The 23,542-nt window shown below is 48.2% G+C and overlaps 4 non-coding genes across 4 annotated transcripts; all 4 read right to left on the bottom strand.

Moving 5' to 3' along the window:
• Positions 1-10,566: 10,566 nt before the first annotated feature.
• Positions 10,567-10,638, bottom strand: trnam-cau (transfer RNA methionine (anticodon CAU)). Its single transcript has one exon. It is a non-coding gene; the product is annotated as a tRNA-Met (tRNA).
• Positions 10,639-15,140: 4,502 nt separating this feature from the next.
• On the bottom strand, positions 15,141-15,212 carry trnam-cau (transfer RNA methionine (anticodon CAU)). Its single transcript has one exon. It is a non-coding gene; the product is annotated as a tRNA-Met (tRNA).
• A 4,496-nt stretch (positions 15,213-19,708) lies between these two features.
• On the bottom strand, positions 19,709-19,780 carry trnam-cau (transfer RNA methionine (anticodon CAU)). Its single transcript has one exon. It is a non-coding gene; the product is annotated as a tRNA-Met (tRNA).
• Positions 19,781-21,947: 2,167 nt separating this feature from the next.
• trnam-cau (transfer RNA methionine (anticodon CAU)) lies at positions 21,948-22,019 on the bottom strand. The gene has a single exon. It is a non-coding gene; the product is annotated as a tRNA-Met (tRNA).
• Positions 22,020-23,542: the final 1,523 nt, after the last annotated feature.

Here is a 23,542-nt window from a genome sequence, read left to right as displayed (position 1 = left end):
TCTTGAGAATGTAACTTTAAAAAAGTTCTGGGATTTACAAATGAAGGAACCAAAACTAACATGGTCATCCAAGATGCAAGCTCACCTGCACACTTTAGCACAGCTGATCCACCCTAAAGTGCAGATCTTTGGACTGTGGGAGGAAGCCAGAACACCCAGAGGTAACCTACCCAGATACAAGGGGGAGAACATGCCAAACTTCACACAGACAGTCACCCAAGGGTGGAATCAAATTCAGGCTCCTGGCGTTATTAAGCAGCATTGCTAACCACTGAGCCACCATTCCACCCAGTGCTTTGAGGTTCTGCTTTGTCTTTGCAGCTTTTAACTTCTCATGCGCCCTCAGCAGAGGCTCTCTCCTGCTGACATTGTTGGACCACACCCATTGCACCTTCCTTTCCCACTTCTCCAGCCCAGAGCACAGCTGTTCTTGAATCCTGGCATCAGATTCTGATGCCATCTGTGCTTCTGCTGTCAACTACAGAGAACAGAGGCAATTCCTGTCACTGTTCTGTCCCTTACCTCCCCCTCCCTAATGTTGTTCTTACTCTCACACCCCACAGTTAGCTCCTCCCCCCTGCAGCCCTCTCTCAGATCCCCTTTACCTGCCTGACCCGGGTTCACACCCTCCTGACCCTGTCCACTGATCCCATCAGAAGGCTCGGTATGGAGGGAAAGACCATCTCTCAGAATAAACTTTCCTCCTTGCCCTCCCAGTGTGTCAGCAACCTGGCTTCCAGCTCCAAGTCTCTGAACCGAAGGTCCTCCAAGTTGTTTTTGCCCTGGATCACAGCATCCACAGCCTTCCACCTTTTGCAAATCGAAAGACAAGTCTCACCCTGCCCTCTCCAGTGTCTTGTGTAACTGCTTCACCATTTCTAGTGGCCGAGCAGAGACTGATAGCCAAGTTTGGAACCCACGAGGATGGCCTCCACCAGGATGTTGGGTTCATGTTACATTACAGGTGACCCCACTACACTGTACACATTCTGTCTCTCTGTCTCTCACACACAGCCATACATTCTCACATACTCACGCTGGCGCTCTGTCAGATGCACACACATGTACCCACCAACACTCTCACCCCTACACACACCCTCTCAAAGACTTATACTCCTGCACATTCTCACTTTACCAAGCGTGCACACACACAAACACACACTCTCTCAGCCAGACTCATGTGCATGCACACACTCACTCACTCTCATGCATGCACACATAGATATAAAACTATGGGTGAATTTGCATTTGCAGAATTATGTTTGTAGATACATTCTAATTTGCTCAAAAAGTGCACAATCTGCAAACAGTCAATCCACGTAATATTTTATAAATTCCTACTTTGGAAACAGAACCAGTATGACTCAAGACAGACTTGAACCTCACATCTTTCATGCATTGTCAGAGCTGAGATGGCACCTCTTAAGTTATCTCGAGACTGTGACTTAAAAGTAGTTCTGGGATTTACATACTAGTGAACTGAAACCTGCAACCCATTCTAAAGATGAAACATTTAAAAGCAGTCGAGATTTGTTCAATATATCAATTTGCTACAAATTCTGTGTCTTATGATCCTGCTGTACAGCTACCTGATGAAGGAGCAACACTCTGAAAGCTAGTGCTTCCAAATAAACCTGTTGGATTATAACTGGATTTTTAAACTTTGTTTCTAGTGAAAACAGCCCACCCCTCCCACTGCTGCCAGTAAATTTTACAATGCTGAGAAACGGTGAACCATCAGTTCTGAAAAATGTACAATTCTAATAATACAAGCCACACATTGATGGTTCCTTCTGATATAAGACATTGGAAACCTCGCGCTGGAGATTGAAAGAAATTAGCAGCTTTGAAACAAAAACCTGTTGGATCTCAGAGCCTTCAATGTCTGAGTCCGACAGTAAGTTCAGGTAACATTTGTTGTGACCCAACTTTGCTGCAGCTTCAGATCGTCCCAGCAAAAAGGTGCACAAAAAGTAGCTTTTTTTTTTCGAAACACACACACACACACACACACACACACACACTCCCCTGCATCCCACTTTCTTCACTATTGGTCAGCTGAGTTGTCCCATTGTAATTCGATCCTTGGTGCAGCCTTAGCCTGGAGGAAGTATTGCTTCACTCAGCAATTGCAACCCATAGCCTGTATGCAAGTAAGATTCTCTCCGCGCATTTGTAGAGGGGCTGTCAAGAGTCAACCACAATACTGTGGGTCTGGAGTCACATATAGGCCAGACCAGGGAAAGATGCAGCTGGGACAACTGAGTGAATCCTTTCCCACAATGGCAGTTTCCTCCCCTAAAGCATGAGTGAATCAGATTGGGGTGTTTGTTCCCCGAAAATGGTTTCATAATGAGATTCTGAACACCAGATTTCTGACTGAACTCCAATTCCGCCATCTGCTACGGTGAGATTCAAACCCAGGTGTCCCCAGAACTGGGCTATTAAATGCAGTCGATAATGGCACTCGGCCGAAGCTCCTTCAATCCCCCTGTGATGGTCGGTGAACTCACTGACGTCTCTGCAGGTGGGAGGAGCGGGTGAAGCCCTTCCCTTACAGAGAGCAAGTGAACGACCTCTTTGATCCTCCAAGCTGAGTAAATGGTGTGAAGTACTGTACTTTTCACAGTCACCGCACTGAATCTTGCTCATTCGGGTGTATCAGTATTCTCCCTGCCACACCAGTGTCCAAGCAGACAAAAGCAAACATGTCTTCTCGACTGAAATGGCTGCTGATATTAAAGTCCCAATGAATCAAGTGGCTCTGTCAGAAGCTGACATATCATTTGGTTTCAGATTTCTTCCCCATGTCTTCCTGCAAACAAAATCACAAAATAAGTCACGGTCAGTACAGTCAAATTAACATAACATCGGTGACAATTCTTTAGATTGGCAGATACCTGCTGATCATATATTATCCATGACACAGAAACCTGAAAACACTCATTCAGCAAGGTAGCATTAAGTATGTAAAGAGGAAAACTTCATTTAGGTGATAATGACCTGGAACAAGTTGCCTACAAAGGTGCTGGAAATGGAGCTGAATCAAGGATATGAAAATGAAATGTCAAGGCTGCTTCAGGAAAGAAAGCCAGTAAAGTTACTGCAAGACTTCCTGCTGACCTGTGAAATAAAAATGAATACAAGAAATACGGGATGTAATTCCATTACTAAATTAGAAGGTGAAAAATCATAACCATTCAGCGTGTACAACAGCGAATATCAGATATATACCATATGAAGCAATCATAAAATCCCTGCAGTGCAGAAAGAGGCCATTTGGCCCATCGACCCTACTCCGTCACTCTTTAAGATCATGGCTGATCTATCCATCATCTCAGCTCCTCTTAGCTGTATCATCCTGACTACCCTAAATTCACCTACCATTCAAAATCCCATCGAACTGTGTCTTGAATATGCCTGCTTCTATTGCTTCCTTGGGCAAAGAATTCCATAGATTCACCACTCTCCAGGAAATGTAGTCTCTCCTCCTCTGCCTTAAACCTACCCCTAATCTTGCTACCTAGCCTAACCCACCAGCAGAAATGACAAAATAGGGTGGGTCTGGGTGGTATGCTGTTCGATGGGTCAGTGTGGACTTGATGGGTTGAATGGCCTCCTTTCACACTGTAAGGCTTCTATGATTTACTGCAGTCGTGTTTATCCAGAACCATAGCTCCCAGAACCTCCCAACTTTTGCAAATTGAAAGACAAGTCCCACCTTGCCCTCTCATATGTGTGTTATCTAACTGTTTCATCGCTTCCAGTGAATACAGCCCACATCTCCCGCTGCTGCCGATAACCTTTACAATGCTGATGTAACAATGCAATACCTGCAATAGAAAACCGTAAGGCTTCTGATGATACCAGTTACTGATTCACCGCTCCTTCTGATGCACAGCATTGGAAGTACATTGTTGAGGGCTGAAAGAAATGAGCAGTTTAAAACAAAAACCCACCTAACCCTTCACTAGGCTTCCCGCTCAGGATACTTTACTTAAAACAATTCAACCCCACATTGCAACAAATTCCCACATTCCATCAAAATCCTGGATGTCCTCACTTACTCAGTTGCTGTCTCTCAAATGAAAGATTTCAGTCTAGCTTCTGCTCCCAGTAAGAACAAAATATCTTTGAAAGCTGCTCTAAAATTCCAGTCTTCACAACAATACTTCTGCTTTCCTTCAGTCCAAATTGTCTATGCTGACCAGATATCCCAAATTAACAGTCTCATTTGTCAGCACATAACCCATATCCCTCTCAATTCACCCTGTTACCAGATGTCATTTAAAATGCTGTAATTATACCAGCCTCCACTTCCTCTGGCAGCTCATTCCATGCTTGCATCACTCTCTGTGTGAGAAAGTTGTCCATAAGGTTCCTTTTAAATCTTTTCCCTCTCACCTCAAATCTATGCCCTCTAGTTTTGGACTTCCCTACTATGCAGAAATGTTTTTGGATATTCACCCTATCCATGCTCCATATGAACTTCTATAAAGTTACCCTTCAGCCTCCAATGCTCCAGGGAAAACAGTCCCGGCCTATTCAGCCTCTCCCTATAGCTCAAACCTTCCAACTCTGGCAATAGCCTTGTAAATCTTTGCCAAACCCTTTCAAAGGTTCACAACACTTTTCCTGTAGCAGGGTAACCAGAACTGAACACAGTATTCAAAAAGTGGCCTAATCAATGTCCAGTACAGGGGCAACATGGCCTCCCACCTTCTATACTGAGATGCACTGACCTATAAAGGCAAGCATACCAAACACCTCCTTCGCTATCCTGTCTACCTGCAACTCCACTTTCAAGAAACTATGAAGCAGCACTCCAAGCTACCTTTATTCAACAACACTCCCCATTAACTTTGCAGATGCTGCCCTGATCTGCCTTTCCAAAATCAAAATTTCAAAATGGGGTTGAGAAACGTATCAGTTGTGATTGAATGGTGGAGTGGATCTGATGGGCTGAATGGCCTAATTTCTGCACCTATGTCATCTGGTCTGTTGCTGACCTGGACACACAGTGTGAGAACTGGGAGCAGGAATACGTCTTTTGGTCTTTCCAGTATGCACCAGCATTGAACAGTTCATAATTGGATATAAATATACCTGCATCCAGGTGGATAGGCTGGGATATTTTTCACTGCAGCATCAAAGTTTGAGAGATGACCTTAGAGAGGATTATAAAATCCTCAGGGGTATCAATGAGGTGAACAGCAGGTATTCTTTCCCTGGGATGGGTGTTTCAAGGTTAGGGAGCAAACTTTGAAGATGAGAGGAGAAATATTTTAAAAAGACATGAGGGGCACCATTTTATTTTAAGACAGAGAATAGTTCTCATGTGGTATCAATGTCCAGAGGAGGTGGTGGATGCAGGTACAGTTACAGTGTTTAAAAGACATTTGGATAAGTACATAGAGTCATAGAGATGTACAGCATGGAAACAGACCCTTCGGTCAACCCGTCCCTGCTGACCAGATATCCCAACCCAATCTAGTCCCACCTGCCAGCACCTGGCCCATATCCCTCCAAACTCTTCCTATTCATATACCCATCCAAACGCCTCTTAAATGTTGCAATTGTAATAGGAAAGGTTCAGGGAGTCTGGGCCAAACACTGGCAGGTGGGACTAGTTTAGTTTCAGAACACAGTCAGCATGGACTAGTTGGACTTAATGGTCTGTTTCTGTGCTGTATGACTGTAACTGTTCTATACTGGTCTTAAAACCAGTTTCTTACCTTCCCTCAGTACCCATCCACATCTTTGTTCTTCAAAGTCAAATGAACTCAGCTTTGAATACATTCAATGACTGACCTAACTGCAGGAAGACATCCCCACTTGTGAACTCAACTTCTCTTGCTAATATACCACTTGCCTTGCTGATTGCTTGCTGCTCCTGTCTGACGACAGGCAGAAGGACGCTGAGGCCCCTCTGTCCATCCACACATCATTCCTGATGAAGGGCTCGTGCCCAAAACATTGACTCTCCTCCTCCTCAGTTGCTGCCTGACCTGCTGTGCTTTTCCAGCGCCACACTTTTCAACTCTGATCTCCATCATCTCACTTTCATCACATCTCAACATATCCTTTCTGCGTTTTTTTAAACATCAAAGGTCATAGATTGTGTCACTGCATTTGCCATGTGTTTGCAAATTGAGACACAGACTTGGATCAACTTTTCCAGAGTCTGTCCGCATCCCCCCAACCTCGATTCACCCTTTCCTTTCAGTTGCTGCGTATTAACAATTGAACCCCAGAATGAAACAAAAAATGGAAAAAGTGGTGATAAACAGACTGTTGTACTCACAAAAGTTAGACAGAAGAAGGAAGTTACAGTCTGGGGTGAAGTTCACAGAGGAAGGAGCAGCAACAGCTTCAGAACTCACGGTCCAACCTCCACGTTTCGACAATGGCCGGCTCTGATTGGCAAGAGGACCTGTCTCATTCCGGTCCTCCAAGGTTCTTCATTGGTGAATGGAAAGGAGCTGACGCACAGTTTCTGCGGGCACCAAGGAATATGCGCAGTGTTTTGCTGACACCGGCGGTCATGCGCAGTGCTTGCTGACACCGCGGAGCATGCTCAGTATGCAGGAAGTTGTTACAGATTTTAAAGTTAAAAATCACAAAACACCTGGTTATAGTCCAACAGACTGATTTGGAAGCACTAGCTTTCAGAGCGCTGCTCCTTCACCGGGTGATTGTGGAGTGTAAGATCTAAGACCCAGAATTTATGATCTTATACTCCACCACCGCCTGATGAAGGAGCGGCGCTCCGAAAGCTAGTGCTTCCAAACAAGCCGATTGGACTGTAACCTGGTGCTGTGTGATTTTTAACTTCGTGCACCCCAGTCCATCACGGGCACCTCCACATCATGACAAATTTTAAGTGTCCAACTGCGAATACGAGAGAAAAATACCAAAGCAATTTTTTGTCGAAATGTTTTTTCCCTGTGCCTTGACATGTTATTCCTTTTGCATTTTGTCTGGCTGCTCAATGTTTCTGTCCTTTCCCCAGGGTAGAGGTATTCCAAAACTACAGGGTATAGGTTTAGGGTGAGGGAAAACGATTTTAAAAGATTTAAAAGACTAGGAATATAACATTCACCCCTTACAGGGCGAAAGTGAGGACTGCAGATGCTGGAGATTAGGGTCGAGACTGTGTGCTGGAAAAGCACAGCAGGTCAGGCAGCATCTGAGGAGCAGGATATTCGATGTTTTGAGCAAAATTCTTCATCAGAAAATAGCCATGGGGAAGTGCAGAGCTGCAGCGTAATCGAGTGGATCTGGGTGGGATGCTGTTGGGAAGGTCGGTGTGACTGGCCTGCAGGGATGATATGCCTTAGCCATGCTTATATTGAGAAATGATTTCCCCAAATTTGCTGTGGGACGTGTGGGTTCCAGTTCGTGGGACACTGACACCAGCCCTGGGGAAGGTGGGATTTGTGCTGTCTCTCGCTTCACATTCTGCCCCTTGTCCATTTTCTCCCCACCCACTGCCCCCTGCCCTTTCTCCCTTTTTCACACTGCACCTCGATTCTCTCCCCAACCCTCTGAACCCCAGTCATTCTCTAATCCCCAACCTCTGTTCCCTCTCCATTTCTCTCCCTTCTCCACCACCACCAGTGCCCCCGCCCATCCTTTCTCGTGCCTCAGCCCTCTTTGTTCTAGTGGCCGAGCAGAGGCTGATAGCCAAGTTTAGAACACATGAGGATGGCCTCAGCCGTGACACTGGGAACATGTCACACTACAGGAGACCCACCTACACAATACACTCTCACACACACAAGCACACTCTCTTACATACTCACACGCTCGTGCAGATCCTCTCTGATAGACCTGCTCTCTCTCAGACACACAGTAATACATCCCCACACTCAAACCCACGCACACACCATCTCACATGCTGATACTCCATCACACACACACACACACACACACACACACACACACACACACTGTACCGAGCATGCACACGCAAACTCACCCACTCTCTCTCATGCATGTACTCACATATAGAATTCTTTGGGGTGTATCTGCGTTTGCAGGGTTATATATTTGGAAATAGAACCAGTCTCACTCAAGATAAGGATACAGACAGACCCTACCCTCACAGCTTTCATGCACTGTCTGACCTGAGGTGTCACCTCCTTTTATAAACCTTAAGATACCTGGAGAATGTGACTTTTAAAAAGTTCTGGGATTTACAGATTAATGAATCGAAATCTATAACCCGTTTTAAAAGATGAAAGACTCACCAGCAATCTAGGTTTCTTCAATATATCATTTATGTTACATGACACTATAATCTTTTATTCTATGTTCTGTGTCTTATGATCCTCCTCCACAGCAACTACAGGTCCAAGGAGATCTGTCCCAACTTTCCAATCTACCTTCATTGCTGACACTCCTCAGGCACGGCACCATTCACGTCAACCTGTTCATACCCTGAGACCAACGAGCCACATGCCATGGGCGCAGCCAGCTCCAGAAGCAGCTGAGACTTGCTCAGCACGAAATACATTGTACATTGCTCCCAGGATGTCAAGCAGCAGCGAGTTTCAAGAACATCTACTTCTCAATCTGTCTCCCTGCTCCCAGGACACTGCTGTTTGTCCCGTCCCCAGGGACTGTGCTCTCTCCACTAGCGGATAATTGAACCATTTTGTTTCTACTTGCAAGCTGTGCTGGTGGAAGGCAGAGCCCATTCGCTCTTCTGCTCTCTCTCACTACCACATGGGGTAGGAGATGTCATTGACACGAATGTATCAAATGGCAACTTTGAACTTATTCCAAAGGTCTGTTATCGGAGAAATGGCAAGGTGATGTGCTATCGGGACAGAGAGAAATGGACACCGGAGAGTCTTCCCTCAGGTAAATTGATACGAGTGCCTTCTTGTGCAGCCTGTTTGGTGTTCAGAATTTGCCTTGACACAGCAATCCTACAGCAAGTATTTTGTTACACGGGCGTCTGTTTCTTTACCGCAGGAAATGGACAAAAAACAGCAAGTCATGTGTTTCAACTTCACCAGTTCATTACCATCTGAGAGAAGAGGTTTCACACTGGAGGTCAGAACACACCGACAGAAGAATACAAGACAACTCAGAGCTCCACAAGGGTGCCAGAGCAACTGTGTAAATCTGACTCTCTGCACGAAAACGTTCTTCATAATGTCATTTTTCCTTCCTTTCCTCAAGACTCTGCCTAATTGTTAGCGATCCTTTCAGGCGTGGTACCATTTTCACTATATTATTTTCTCTGTCTAGAACCCTCATGTATTGGAAAACGTCAACTGGGACAGATTTCAAACTTCTGTTCTCCAAGGAGAACTGCCCCAACTTTCCAGTCTGCCTTCATTATTGACATTCCTCATACACGGCACATTTCACGGCAACCTGTCCAGCGCTGTCTCCAGTCACGTCAATTCCCCTCTTCCTGAAATTTCACTGTCAGATTTGAGCAAAAACGCAGCTGGAGGATTCATTCAGACTCGGATTGTGTGGGCGAACGATCTGCAATACCTGTTCTAACGTTGAACAAGTGTTTCCCTTCACTGTGTTCGCTGCAATGGTAGCTCAGCCCCATCCCCTACTTCTGGCAGTCCGATCTCGTTTAACGAAGATGCTTTTGTGGAAAAGTGATCAAGCACTTCTGCTCTTCTGCTGTCTCCCTCTCTCTGAATCCCTTGGGTGAGAGGTGTCAGTTTCACTAAAAAGACACGGATCTTGCGGTTGTCTGCCACTTTAACACATCACCCTGTTCCCTGGCCAACATCTCTGTCTCAGGCTTGCAGCAGTGTTCTAGCTCCAGATGAAAGAACAACACCTCATTTTCCACTTGGAGACCTTACAGCCCTCCGGTCTTCAATATCGAGTTCCAGAACTTTAGGGCTTGAACTCCCCCATGTCCTTGACCCCTACCACACAAACGACTCCTTGTTATCACCTCGTCTGCTATGACACATTACGTATTGTTAGCCACTAACAGAATCCGAGTGAAACCTTCACTCACTGAGAGTCCTCCCCACGGCCCTGAGCTGAGGGACTGCAGGCAGGGACGGTTAAAAATGAACCAGTTTTGCTCCCTCAGCCTCTCTGTCCCAGAGACACGCAGTGGGACGGCATAAACACGTAGCACCATTCTCGCGTAGACACAAGCCGTTCAGCCCATCGAGTTCATGCCGACTGCCTGTCTCTCTCTCTCTCTCTCTGAGGTTATTCACAATCGGTGGGATCCGTCCTAATCGTGGGGAACTGTGTCTGAGTCGTGATGTGGTTTTTGACATGCTTGTCATTCACGTCTGAACCAGGGTAGCGAATCACTGCAGGGAATGGACGAAACCGCAAGACATTTGTTTCAACTTGACCAGCTGATTGGCATCGCAGAGAACTGGTTTTGCGATTCAGTTCAGAATAAAAACCGCCTAAGAACAGAATGCCACTGAGACCTCTAAAACCACGCCTCTTTCATGGAGTGGATTTGGCGAGTGCATTCGGGTAAGTCGATGCAAAGGCAGTTGGCAGAAGAGAGCACCGACCCAAAGGAAATCAGCTCGAGGTGACATTGAACAATAGCAGAGGATGGTTTCGATCCATCGACCTCTGGGTTATGGGCCCAGCACGCTCCCGCTGCGCCACTCTGCTGCCACGCTTGACTGGCTGTCCGCAGAACACTTCAGCTTTTCATCTGGCACGCGGCATGCACGTTCGAGACTGATGTCAAAGACCTCCACTGCTGTCGTGTAATATGCTGTTTCGCAGACGTATGGAGGCTGTGGAAATAGAAACGTTTTTACTAAATTCCCACATTCTGTTGGTCGAACTGTGATTTCACGCTGAATCACAACACGTGTCGCAGCGCAGACGGAGGCCATGCGGCCCACCTTCGCTCTGCTGGTTCTATACTTAAGTCAAGGTGTGTCTCTATTCGTTTCATTCTCTCGCCTTCTCAGCGTAAATCTGCACATCTGAACGTGACCACCGAATTCCCTTTAGTGTCCATTGAATCTTCCTCTTTGTCAATGTCCGACAGGGACTTACTGACACTAACCACTCCCTGTACGAAAACGTTCTTCCTCCTGTCACTTTTACATTTTTTCCTGGTGACTTTAAAATTCTGCCGAATCGTTGTGGATCCTTTCAGGTGTGGGAGCATTTTCACACCATTATTTCCTGTTTCTAGGTCCCTCATGACTTGGAAAACTTCGGTTCTCCGAGGGGAGCTGTCCCAATTTTCCAATCTACCTTGATTGCTGACATTCCCCAAACACCGCACAGCTCACGTCAACCTGTTCGACACTACATCCAACCATTTCACTTCCCTGTTTTCTGCCTTGCCCGTACTCCAGACAGCCCAACCTCGTTTCATCAAGGTGCTTTTTGAGAAAATTAATCAGGCAGTTTTGCACAGGTCAAGTTGAAAAAAAACCTCGGGCTCATCCGGGATTTGAACCCGATACCTCTCGCAACGCATCACACTCAGGGACCCTGAGCAAGAATCATACGCCTAAACCAACGAGCCAGAGAGCCGGCCCGGGACAAATGCCCCACACCGCTTGAGTGACCTGAGACGTGCTCACCATGACTGGTAGATAATTAACCCAGTTGATTTCTACTTGCACGTTGTTCTGGGAGGAGTGGGGGGCGGATTTCGGGTCGGGGGAGGGTAGAGTCCATTCGCTCTTCTGCTCTCTCTCTCTCTCTCTCCCTCTCTCTCTGAAACCCTTGGGGTGAGAGGTGTCAGTTATACTAATGCGGGGAACATGAACAACTTTGATTGTGAACTTTCTCCAAAGGTCTGTTATCGGAGAGATAGAAAGATGCTGTGCTGGCAGGACAGAGAGAAATGGACACCGAGGACTCTTCGCCCAGGTCAATTCACATTGTTGGTGTTCAGAAATCGTCTTCACGCAGCAATCTTACGGAAAGTCTATTGCAAAGTGGGCATGGCTTTCTTTGTTGCTACCGCGCAGCAGTTAACATCTGAGCGCCAAGTGTCCCAGATGAAGAGAATCCGAGTGAAACCTTCACTCACTGAGAGTCCTCCCCACGGCCCTGAGCTGAGGGACGGTTAAAAATGAACCAGTTTTGCTCCATCAGCCTCTCTGTCCCAGAGACAGGCAGTGGGACGGCAGAAAAACGTAGCACCATTCTCGTGTAGACACAAGCCGTTCAGCCCATCGAGTTGATGCCGACTGCCTGTCTCGCTCTCTCTCTCTCTCTCTGAGGTTATTCACAATTGGTGGGATCCGTCCTAATCGTGGGGGATCTGTGTCTGAGTCGTGATGTGGTTTTTGACATGCTTGTCATTCACGTCTGAACCAGGGTAGCGAATCACTGCAGGGAATGGACGAAACCGCAAGACATTTGTTTCAACTTGACCAGCTGATTGGCATCGTAGAGAACTGGTTTTGCGATTCAGTTCAGAATAAAAACGGCCGAAGAACAGAATGCCACTGAGACCTCTAAAACCACACCTCTTTCATGGAGTGGATTCGGGTAAGTCGATGCAAAGGCAGTTGGCAGAAGAGAGCACCGATCCAAAGGAAATCAGCTCGAGGTGACATTGAACAATAGCTGAGGATGGTTTCGATCCATCGACCTCTGGGTTATGGGCCCAGCACGCTCCCGCTGCGACACTCTGCTGCCACGCTTGACTGGCTGTCCGCAGAACACTTCAGCTTTTCATCTGGCACGCGGCATGCACGTTCGAGACTGATGTCAAAGACCTCCGCTGCTGTCGTGTAATATGCTGTTTCGCAGACGTATGGAGGCTGTGGAAATAGAAACGTTTTTACTAAATTCCCACATTCTGTTGGTCGAACTGTGATTTCACGCTGAATCACAACACGTGTCGCAGCGCAGACGGAGGCCATGCTGCCCACCTTCGCTCTGCTGGTTCTATACTTAAGCCAAGGTGTGTCTCTATTCGTTTCATTCTCTCGCCTTCTCAGCGTAAATCTGCACATCTGAACGTGACCACCGAATTCCCTTTAGTGTCCATTGAATCTTCCTCTTTGTCAATGTCCGACAGGGACTTACTGACACTAACCACTCCCTGTACGAAAACGTTCTTCCTCCTGTCACTTTTACATTTTTTCCTGGTGACTTTAAAATTCTGCCGAATCGTTGTGGATCCTTTCAGGTGTGGGAGCATTTTCACACCATTATTTCCTGTTTCTAGGTCCCTCGTGACTTGGAAAACTTCGGTTCTCCGAGGGGAGCTGTCCCAATTTTCCAATCTACCTTGATTGCTGACATTCCCCAAACACCGCACAGCTCACGTCAACCTGTTCGACACTACATCCAACCACTTCACTTCCCTGTTTTCTGCCTTGCCCGTACTCCAGACAGCCCAACCTCGTTTCATCAAGGTGCTTTTTGAGAAAATTAATCAGGCAATTTTGCACAGGTCAAGTTGGAAAAAAACCTCGGGCTCGTCCGGGATCTCTCGCAACTCATCACACTCAGGCACCCTAAGCGAGAATGATACGCCTAGACCAACGAGCCAGAGAGCCGGCCCGGGACAAATGCCCCACACCGCTTGAGTGACCTGAGACGTGCTCACAATGAAATACATTTGAGATTGCTCTAAGAATTGCAAGCGGCAAAGAGTTTCTCGAACCGCTGTTTCTCATTCAGTCTCCCTGCTGCTGTTTGTCCCGTCACCAGGAATCGGGCTCTCTCCACTGGCAGATAATTCAACCATTTTGTTTTGAAACTCTTCTCTGACACCCGAGCGGCCAGTGACAAGCGTTGCCCTCCTCGCCATAGGATACAGAGAACAGGAGAAGACGCACATCTCCACGAGTGTATCAACTCGACTGTGCACATTGGGCCAGTATATCACTGTGAAATATTTATGCCCAAGCTTTTTTCGGAAGCAGATGAGAAGGCGAGGTGCAGACAGAGCGCTGTCATACGGGAAAGCTGCTAAAGACGACATTGAGTGAATAGGAGAGAATGGGTTATGGTCCCAACACGCACCCGTTGTGCCAGGGGTTACACTTCGGCTCCACTCTTCCTTCACTCGCAACACCCCACACCCACCTCCCATAGTGCCAAGTCGCTTTCGCCTGCAACCGCCGAATGTGTAACACCTGCCCATTTACCTGCCCCCTCCAGAATATCCAAGGGCTCAAACATACCTGCCCAAGTGAAGCAGAACTTTTGCCACAACCTAGTCCACTGCATTCGCTGCTCGCAGTGTCGTTTCCCCAATGTAGCATGAAGCATAAACTAGGTGACTGCTTGGCAGAACATCCCGGTTCTGCCCGCAGGAAAAAGGCCCTGACCTTGCGGTTGTCTGCCACTTTAACACATCACCCTGTTCCCTGGCCAACATCTCTGTCTCAGGCTTGCAGCAGTGTTCTAGCTCCAGATGAAAGAACAACACCTCATTTTCCACTTGGAGACCTTACAGCCCTCCGGTCTTCAATATCGAGTTCCAGAACTTTAGGGCTTGAACTCCCCCATGTCCTTGACCCCTACCACACAAACGACTCCTTGTTATCACCTCGTCTGCTATGACACATTACGTATTGTTAGCCACTAACAGAATCCGAGTGAAACCTTCACTCACTGAGAGTCCTCCCCACGGCCCTGAGCTGAGGGACTGCAGGCAGGGACGGTTAAAAATGAACCAGTTTTGCTCCATCAGCCTCTCTGTCCCAGAGACAGGCAGTGGGACGGCAGAAAAACGGAGCACCATTCTCGTGTAGACACAAGCCGTTCAGCCCATCGAGTTGATGCCGACTGCCTGTCTCGCTCTCTCTCTCTCTCTCTGAGGTTATTCACAATCGGTGGGATCCGTCCTAATCGTGGGGGAACTGTGTCTGAGTCGTGATGTGGTTTTTGACATGCTTGTCATTCACGTCTGAACCAGGGTAGCGAATCACTGCAGGGAATGGACGAAACCGCAAGACATTTGTTTCAACTTGACCAGCTGATTGGCATCGCAGAGAACTGGTTTTGCGATTCAGTTCAGAATAAAAACCGCCTAAGAACAGAATGCCACTGAGACCTCTAAAACCACGCCTCTTTCATGGAGTGGATTTGGCGAGTGCATTCGGGTAAGTCGATGCAAAGGCAGTTGGCAGAAGAGAGCACCGACCCAAAGGAAATCAGCTCGAGGTGACATTGAACAATAGCAGAGGATGGTTTCGATCCATCGACCTCTGGGTTATGGGCCCAGCACGCTCCCGCTGCGCCACTCTGCTGCCACGCTTGACTGGCTGTCCGCAGAACACTTCAGCTTTTCATCTGGCACGCGGCATGCACGTTCGAGACTGATGTCAAAGACCTCCGCTGCTGTCGTGTAATATGCTGTTTCGCAGACGTATGGAGGCTGTGGAAATAGAAACGTTTTTACTAAATTCCCACATTCTGTTGGTCGAACTGTGATTTCACGCTGAATCACAACACGTGTCGCAGCGCAGACGGAGGCCATGCGGCCCACCTTCGCTCTGCTGGTTCTATACTTAAGTCAAGGTGTGTCTCTATTCGTTTCATTCTCTCGCCTTCTCAGCGTAAATCTGCACATCTGAACGTGACCACCGAATTCCCTTTAGTGTCCATTGAATCTTCCTCTTTGTCAATGTCCGACAGGGACTTACTGACACTAACCACTCCCTGTACGAAAACGTTCTTCCTCCTGTCACTTTTACATTTTTTCCTGGTGACTTTAAAATTCTGCCGAATCGTTGTGGATCCTTTCAGGTGTGGGAGCATTTTCACACCATTATTTCCTGTTTCTAGGTCCCTCGTGACTTGGAAAACTTCGGTTCTCCGAGGGGAGCTGTCCCAATTTTCCAATCTACCTTGATTGCTGACATTCCCCAAACACCGCACAGCTCACGTCAACCTGTTCGACACTACATCCAACCATTTCACTTCCCTGTTTTCTGCCTTGCCCGTACTCCAGACAGCCCAACCTCGTTTCATCAAGGTGCTTTTTGAGAAAATTAATCAGGCAGTTTTGCACAGGTCAAGTTGAAAAAAAACCTCGGGCTCATCCGGGATTTGAACCCGATACCTCTCGCAACGCATCACACTCAGGGACCCTGAGCAAGAATCATACGCCTAAACCAACGAGCCAGAGAGCCGGCCCGGGACAAATGCCCCACACCGCTTGAGTGACCTGAGACGTGCTCACCATGACTGGTAGATAATTAACCCAGTTTATTTCTACTTGCACGTTGTTCTGGGAGGAGTGGGGGGCGGATTTAGGGTCGGGGGAGGGTAGAGTCCATTCGCTCTTCTGCTCTCTCTCTCTCTCTCCCTCTCTCTCTGAAACCCTTGGGGTGAGAGGTGTCAGTTATACTAATGCGGGGAACATGAACAACTTTGATTGTGAACTTTCTCCAAAGGTCTGTTATCGGAGAGATAGAAAGATGCTGTGCTGGCAGGACAGAGAGAAATGGACACCGAGGACTCTTCGCCCAGGTCAATTCACATTGTTGGTGTTCAGAAATCGTCTTCACGCAGCAATCTTACGGAAAGTCTATTGCAAAGTGGGCATGGCTTTCTTTGTTGCTACCGCGCAGCAGTTAACATCTGAGCGCCAAGTGTCCCAGATGAAGAGAATCCGAGTGAAACCTTCACTCACTGAGAGTCCTCCCCACGGCCCTGAGCTGAGGGACGGTTAAAAATGAACCAGTTTTGCTCCATCAGCCTCTCTGTCCCAGAGACAGGCAGTGGGACGGCAGAAAAACGTAGCACCATTCTCGTGTAGACACAAGCCGTTCAGCCCATCGAGTTGATGCCGACTGCCTGTCTCGCTCTCTCTCTCTCTCTCTGAGGTTATTCACAATTGGTGGGATCCGTCCTAATCGTGGGGGATCTGTGTCTGAGTCGTGATGTGGTTTTTGACATGCTTGTCATTCACGTCTGAACCAGGGTAGCGAATCACTGCAGGGAATGGACGAAACCGCAAGACATTTGTTTCAACTTGACCAGCTGATTGGCATCGTAGAGAACTGGTTTTGCGATTCAGTTCAGAATAAAAACGGCCGAAGAACAGAATGCCACTGAGACCTCTAAAACCACACCTCTTTCATGGAGTGGATTCGGGTAAGTCGATGCAAAGGCAGTTGGCAGAAGAGAGCACCGATCCAAAGGAAATCAGCTCGAGGTGACATTGAACAATAGCTGAGGATGGTTTCGATCCATCGACCTCTGGGTTATGGGCCCAGCACGCTCCCGCTGCGACACTCTGCTGCCACGCTTGACTGGCTGTCCGCAGAACACTTCAGCTTTTCATCTGGCACGCGGCATGCACGTTCGAGACTGATGTCAAAGACCTCCGCTGCTGTCGTGTAATATGCTGTTTCGCAGACGTATGGAGGCTGTGGAAATAGAAACGTTTTTACTAAATTCCCACATTCTGTTGGTCGAACTGTGATTTCACGCTGAATCACAACACGTGTCGCAGCGCAGACGGAGGCCATGCTGCCCACCTTCGCTCTGCTGGTTCTATACTTAAGCCAAGGTGTGTCTCTATTCGTTTCATTCTCTCGCCTTCTCAGCGTAAATCTGCACATCTGAACGTGACCACCGAATTCCCTTTAGTGTCCATTGAATCTTCCTCTTTGTCAATGTCCGACAGGGACTTACTGACACTAACCACTCCCTGTACGAAAACGTTCTTCCTCCTGTCACTTTTACATTTTTTCCTGGTGACTTTAAAATTCTGCCGAATCGTTGTGGATCCTTTCAGGTGTGGGAGCATTTTCACACCATTATTTCCTGTTTCTAGGTCCCTCGTGACTTGGAAAACTTCGGTTCTCCGAGGGGAGCTGTCCCAATTTTCCAATCTACCTTGATTGCTGACATTCCCCAAACACCGCACAGCTCACGTCAACCTGTTCGACACTACATCCAACCACTTCACTTCCCTGTTTTCTGCCTTGCCCGTACTCCAGACAGCCCAACCTCGTTTCATCAAGGTGCTTTTTGAGAAAATTAATCAGGCAATTTTGCACAGGTCAAGTTGGAAAAAAACCTCGGGCTCGTCCGGGATCTCTCGCAACTCATCACACTCAGGCACCCTAAGCGAGAATGATACGCCTAGACCAACGAGCCAGAGAGCCGGCCCGGGACAAATGCCCCACACCGCTTGAGTGACCTGAGACGTGCTCACAATGAAATACATTTGAGATTGCTCTAAGAATTGCAAGCGGCAAAGAGTTTCTCGAACCGCTGTTTCTCATTCAGTCTCCCTGCTGCTGTTTGTCCCGTCACCAGGAATCGGGCTCTCTCCACTGGCAGATAATTCAACCATTTTGTTTTGAAACTCTTCTCTGACACCCGAGCGGCCAGTGACAAGCGTTGCCCTCCTCGCCATAGGATACAGAGAACAGGAGAAGACGCACATCTCCACGAGTGTATCAACTCGACTGTGCACATTGGGCCAGTATATCACTGTGAAATATTTATGCCCAAGCTTTTTTCGGAAGCAGATGAGAAGGCGAGGTGCAGACAGAGCGCTGTCATACGGGAAAGCTGCTAAAGACGACATTGAGTGAATAGGAGAGAATGGGTTATGGTCCCAACACGCACCCGTTGTGCCAGGGGTTACACTTCGGCTCCACTCTTCCTTCACTCGCAACACCCCACACCCACCTCCCATGTGCCAAGTCGCTTTCGCCTGCAACCGCCGAATGTGTAACACCTGCCCATTTACCTGCCCCCTCCAGAATATCCAAGGGCTCAAACATACCTGCCCAAGTGAAGCAGAACTTTTGCCACAACCTAGTCCACTGCATTCGCTGCTCGCAGTGTCGTTTCCCCAATGTAGCATGAAGCATAAACTAGGTGACTGCTTCGCAGAACATCCCGGTTCTGCCCGCAGGAAAAAGGCCCTGACCTTGCGGTTGTCTGCCACTTTAACACATCACCCTGTTCCCTGGCCAACATCTCTGTCTCAGGCTTGCAGCAGTGTTCTAGCTCCAGATGAAAGAACAACACCTCATTTTCCACTTGGAGACCTTACAGCCCTCCGGTCTTCAATATCGAGTTCCAGAACTTTAGGGCTTGAACTCCCCCATGTCCTTGACCCCTACCACACAAACGACTCCTTGTTATCACCTCGTCTGCTATGACACATTACGTATTGTTAGCCACTAACAGAATCCGAGTGAAACCTTCACTCACTGAGAGTCCTCCCCACGGCCCTGAGCTGAGGGACTGCAGGCAGGGACGGTTAAAAATGAACCAGTTTTGCTCCCTCAGCCTCTCTGTCCCAGAGACACGCAGTGGGACGGCATAAACACGTAGCACCATTCTCGCGTAGACACAAGCCGTTCAGCCCATCGAGTTCATGCCGACTGCCTGTCTCTCTCTCTCTCTCTCTGAGGTTATTCACAATCGGTGGGATCCGTCCTAATCGTGGGGGAACTGTGTCTGAGTCGTGATGTGGTTTTTGACATGCTTGTCATTCACGTCTGAACCAGGGTAGCGAATCACTGCAGGGAATGGACGAAATCGCAAGACATTTGTTTCAACTTGACCAGCGGATTGGCATCGCAGAGAACTGGTTTTGCGATTCAGTTCAGAATTAAAAACCGCCTAAGAACAGAATGCCACTGAGACCTCTAAAACCACGCCTCTTTCATGGAGTGGATTTGGCGAGTGCATTCGGGTAAGTCGATGCAAAGGCAGTTGGCAGAAGAGAGCACCGATCCAAAGGAAATCAGCTCGAGGTGACATTGAACAATAGCAGAGGATGGTTTCGATCCATCGACCTCTGGGTTATGGGCCCAGCACGCTCCCGCTGCGCCACTCTGCTGCCACGCTTGACTGGCTGTCCGCAGAACACTTCAGCTTTTCATCTGGCACGCGGCATGCACGTTCGAGACTGATGTCAAAGACCTCCGCTGCTGTCGTGTAATATGCTGTTTCGCAGACGTATGGAGGCTGTGGAAATAGAAACGTTTTTACTAAATTCCCACATTCTGTTGGTCGAACTGTGATTTCACGCTGAATCACAACACGTGTCGCAGCGCAGACGGAGGCCATGCGGCCCACCTTCGCTCTGCTGGTTCTATACTTAAGCCAAGGTGTGTCTCTATTCGTTTCATTCTCTCGCCTTCTCAGCGTAAATCTGCACATCTGAACGTGACCACCGAATTCCCTTTAGTGTCCATTGAATCTTCCTCTTTGTCAATGTCCGACAGGGACTTACTGACACTAACCACTCCCTGTACGAAAACGTTCTTCCTCCTGTCACTTTTACATTTTTTCCTGGTGACTTTAAAATTCTGCCGAATCGTTGTGGATCCTTTCAGGTGTGGGAGCATTTTCACACCATTATTTCCTGTTTCTAGGTCCCTCGTGACTTGGAAAACTTCGGTTCTCCGAGGGGAGCTGTCCCAATTTTCCAATCTACCTTGATTGCTGACATTCCCCAAACACCGCACAGCTCACGTCAACCTGTTCGACACTACATCCAACCACTTCACTTCCCTGTTTTCTGCCTTGCCCGTACTCCAGACAGCCCAACCTCGTTTCATCAAGGTGCTTTTTGAGAAAATTAATCAGGCAATTTTGCACAGGTCAAGTTGGAAAAAAACCTCCTCGCCATAGGATACAGAGAACAGGAGAAGACGCACATCTCCACGAGTGTATCAACTCGACTGTGCACATTGGGCCAGTATATCACTGTGAAATATTTATGCCCAAGCTTTTTTCGGAAGCAGATGAGAAGGCGAGGTGCAGACAGAGCGCTGTCATACGGGAAAGCTGCTAAAGACGACATTGAGTGAATAGGAGAGAATGGGTTATGGTCCCAACACGCACCCGTTGTGCCAGGGGTTACACTTCGGCTCCACTCTTCCTTCACTCGCAACACCCCACACCCACCTCCCATAGTGCCAAGTCGCTTTCGCCTGCAACCGCCGAATGTGTAACACCTGCCCATTTACCTGCCCCCTCCAGAATATCCAAGGGCTCAAACATACCTGCCCAAGTGAAGCAGAACTTTTGCCACAACCTAGTCCACTGCATTCGCTGCTCGCAGTGTCGTTTCCCCAATGTAGCATGAAGCATAAACTAGGTGACTGCTTCGCAGAACATCCCGGTTCTGCCCGCAGGAAAAAGGCCCTGACCTTGCGGTTGTCTGCCACTTTAACACATCACCCTGTTCCCTGGCCAACATCTCTGTCTCAGGCTTGCAGCAGTGTTCTAGCTCCAGATGAAAGAACAACACCTCATTTTCCACTTGGAGACCTTACAGCCCTCCGGTCTTCAATATCGAGTTCCAGAACTTTAGGGCTTGAACTCCCCCATGTCCTTGACCCCTACCACACAAACGACTCCTTGTTATCACCTCGTCTGCTATGACACATTACGTATTGTTAGCCACTAACAGAATCCGAGTGAAACCTTCACTCACTGAGAGTCCTCCCCACGGCCCTGAGCTGAGGGACTGCAGGCAGGGACGGTTAAAAATGAACCAGTTTTGCTCCCTCAGCCTCTCTGTCCCAGAGACACGCAGTGGGACGGCATAAACACGTAGCACCATTCTCGCGTAGACACAAGCCGTTCAGCCCATCGAGTTCATGCCGACTGCCTGTCTCTCTCTCTCTCTCTCTGAGGTTATTCACAATCGGTGGGATCCGTCCTAATCGTGGGGGAACTGTGTCTGAGTCGTGATGTGGTTTTTGACATGCTTGTCATTCACGTCTGAACCAGGGTAGCGAATCACTGCAGGGAATGGACGAAATCGCAAGACATTTGTTTCAACTTGACCAGCGGATTGGCATCGCAGAGAACTGGTTTTGCGATTCAGTTCAGAATTAAAAACCGCCTAAGAACAGAATGCCACTGAGACCTCTAAAACCACGCCTCTTTCATGGAGTGGATTTGGCGAGTGCATTCGGCTAAGTCGATGCAAAGGCAGTTGGCAGAAGAGAGCACCGATCCAAAGGAAATCAGCTCGAGGTGACATTGAACAATAGCAGAGGATGGTTTCGATCCATCGACCTCTGGGTTATGGGCCCAGCACGCTCCCGCTGCGCCACTCTGCTGCCACGCTTGACTGGCTGTCCGCAGAACACTTCAGCTTTTCATCTGGCACGCGGCATGCACGTTCGAGACTGATGTCAAAGACCTCCGCTGCTGTCGTGTAATATGCTGTTTCGCAGACGTATGGAGGCTGTGGAAATAGAAACGTTTTTACTAAATTCCCACATTCTGTTGGTCGAACTGTGATTTCACGCTGAATCACAACACGTGTCGCAGCGCAGACGGAGGCCATGCGGCCCACCTTCGCTCTGCTGGTTCTATACTTAAGCCAAGGTGTGTCTCTATTCGTTTCATTCTCTCGCCTTCTCAGCGTAAATCTGCACATCTGAACGTGACCACCGAATTCCCTTTAGTGTCCATTGAATCTTCCTCTTTGTCAATGTCCGACAGGGACTTACTGACACTAACCACTCCCTGTACGAAAACGTTCTTCCTCCTGTCACTTTTACATTTTTTCCTGGTGACTTTAAAATTCTGCCGAATCGTTGTGGATCCTTTCAGGTGTGGGAGCATTTTCACACCATTATTTCCTGTTTCTAGGTCCCTCGTGACTTGGAAAACTTCGGTTCTCCGAGGGGAGCTGTCCCAATTTTCCAATCTACCTTGATTGCTGACATTCCCCAAACACCGCACAGCTCACGTCAACCTGTTCGACACTACATCCAACCACTTCACTTCCCTGTTTTCTGCCTTGCCCGTACTCCAGACAGCCCAACCTCGTTTCATCAAGGTGCTTTTTGAGAAAATTAATCAGGCAATTTTGCACAGGTCAAGTTGGAAAAAAACCTCGGGCTCGTCCGGGATCTCTCGCAACTCATCACACTCAGGCACCCTAAGCGAGAATGATACGCCTAGACCAACGAGCCAGAGAGCCGGCCCGGGACAAATGCCCCACACCGCTTGAGTGACCTGAGACGTGCTCACAATGAAATACATTTGAGATTGCTCTAAGAATTGCAAGCGGCAAAGAGTTTCTCGAACCGCTGTTTCTCATTCAGTCTCCCTGCTGCTGTTTGTCCCGTCACCAGGAATCGGGCTCTCTCCACTGGCAGATAATTCAACCATTTTGTTTTGAAACTCTTCTCTGACACCCGAGCGGCCAGTGACAAGCGTTGCCCTCCTCGCCATAGGATACAGAGAACAGGAGAAGACGCACATCTCCACGAGTGTATCAACTCGACTGTGCACATTGGGCCAGTATATCACTGTGAAATATTTATGCCCAAGCTTTTTTCGGAAGCAGATGAGAAGGCGAGGTGCAGACAGAGCGCTGTCATACGGGAAAGCTGCTAAAGACGACATTGAGTGAATAGGAGAGAATGGGTTATGGTCCCAACACGCACCCGTTGTGCCAGGGGTTACACTTCGGCTCCACTCTTCCTTCACTCGCAACACCCCACACCCACCTCCCATAGTGCCAAGTCGCTTTCGCCTGCAACCGCCGAATGTGTAACACCTGCCCATTTACCTGCCCCCTCCAGAATATCCAAGGGCTCAAACATACCTGCCCAAGTGAAGCAGAACT

This window comes from Hemiscyllium ocellatum (assembly GCF_020745735.1).
Source record: "Hemiscyllium ocellatum isolate sHemOce1 chromosome 27 unlocalized genomic scaffold, sHemOce1.pat.X.cur. SUPER_27_unloc_1, whole genome shotgun sequence".
Classification (NCBI taxonomy): Eukaryota; Metazoa; Chordata; class Chondrichthyes; order Orectolobiformes; family Hemiscylliidae; genus Hemiscyllium; species Hemiscyllium ocellatum.
Note: the sequence above shows the minus strand (reverse complement) of the source record. Positions and strands in the feature narration are given on the sequence as shown.